Here is a 2148-nt window from a genome sequence, read left to right as displayed (position 1 = left end):
AAATTATATATATATATATATATATATATATATATATATACATTATATTGGTGTGGGTGTATATAGGTATGTGCCTATATATGCGTCTTACGTATGTGTGTATACGTATAGTATATGTAGCACAGGGTAAGTGTATGTGAATTTTCACATGGGCTGTCTCTTATACACATCTAGATGTGTATAAGAGACAGGCCATGAAGTTTCTTTGCATTCATAAAATGTAATAGCTAATGTTATACATTATTATAAAATAATATATGCAATGACAAAAGTCAACAGTGTTGATCGTTTAGTAAAATGTGTCGTTCTTAATAGACCGTTATGATAATAATAAATATTAAATATATTGGATAAATAATATTAAATAATAATAACAATAATAGGCCTACTAATAATTTTTATTAGGCCTAAAGGTTAAATACTCCGCATACTGTTTTCCAGTATGTTATTATATTATAGGCCTAATAAACTAATTATCACCTCTTTATTAACCACAATAAACCAATACAAATTATTTTAAAATTGTCAACAATTAAAACTGGAATCAATATCTTACCCACTTAAAACACTGCGATAGCGTTTGGATCATCGGTTTAGACTATCGAAATGCAGCTAAAAGCCAGTTTAATCTGCTAAATTGATATTGTCGCTTTTATATCGTCTCCAGTTAGCAAAGAGTGAATGGAAATATCGCGTGATAACAGTTTCTAAATCTATATATATATTATATCGTATCATGTGATAAATAGTCTACAAGGGTCGATTATTGGGCTTACGTAATTGTTATTTTTAACAATAACTGCAAATTAGGAATACCTATTGGCGCTTTGCATTTTACCCAGTCTTTTGAACACGTACTCAGCACCCTGGTGGGGTATTCCATAATGTTACAGCTTTTAATCTGAAATTGGCATTCGAACTTGTAGGTATCAATGTATACTCCTAGGTAACATGCAGATAAAGTCCCTTCCTTGCCCACGGACACAAGGAATAGCCTGACTGAATCACAACTGCTGGGATAGCTAACAACTTCTACATAATAAACTTTTGTATAGGCCTACTAATGATAAATTATTGTTATTTATTTTTATTTTCATTATTAATACATTACATTACTATTACTATTATTATTACTACTATTACTATTACTATAATAATAATAATAATAATAATAATAATAATAATAATAATAATAATAATAATAATAATAATAATAATAATTATTATTATTATTATTATTATTATTACTACTATTACTATTACAGAATATTCATCTTTGTTAAAAGTAATTCTTAAAAAGTGAAAGCTTATAGTTAACAAAAAATGAAAATATATTAATGATATGCCCAAGCATATAAGTATTAGAAATCTAAACATAATTAGCAAACCAATTTTATGGTCTGTTGCTTAAGAGTAGCAGGAAAGTCTCCTGTTCAACCCCAGCGGAAAGGAGAAAATTTGCTGGAGACTGACAGCAGTGGTTGGATACAGACCTGGCGCAGAAAACTCAGAAATGATAATGATTGTAACCACAAGAACATTTTTTATTCAAATATAATATTGTTAATGATAATCTGTGTACCTTATGCAATGTACAGTGGATGATGAATCACATTATATTTTTGATCGTAAAAAAGCAAACCTAATGTAGAATTTTATCAGTTACAGTTTTAAATTAGAAACAGTACTATCTTATAATAACACTCTGGACTACCAGGTACAGGCAACATATTTTTAGACGATCTGTAGATCTTGGAGCATTCTGTATATACTGTACAAAGCTCGAACTTTAAAGTAGGGCCTACATTGGTAAATGGAAGCTTAATTTCGCTGCCACCTAATTTTCAATTGAGCATCATAACAGAAAGATACTGAAATAAAATTATATATATATATATATATATATATATATATATATACATTATATTGGTGTGGGTGTATATAGGTATGTGCCTATATATGCGTCTTACGTATGTGTGTATACGTATAGTATATGTAGCACAGGGTAAGTGTATGTGAATTTTCACATGGGTGTGGACGTATGCATGTATGTATATATGACGTATGCATGTATATATATATGGCATATGTGCCTATGACTTAGGATTAAGAATATATTGTAAGCTACATACCATTCTGGTATATATA

The sequence above is a fragment of the Anneissia japonica genome, unplaced genomic scaffold (assembly GCF_011630105.1).
Source record: "Anneissia japonica isolate Jap-2015-1 unplaced genomic scaffold, ASM1163010v1 scaffold315_len769609_cov171, whole genome shotgun sequence".
NCBI lineage: Eukaryota > Metazoa > Echinodermata > Crinoidea > Comatulida > Comatulidae > Anneissia > Anneissia japonica.
This window is presented reverse-complemented; position numbering follows the sequence as displayed.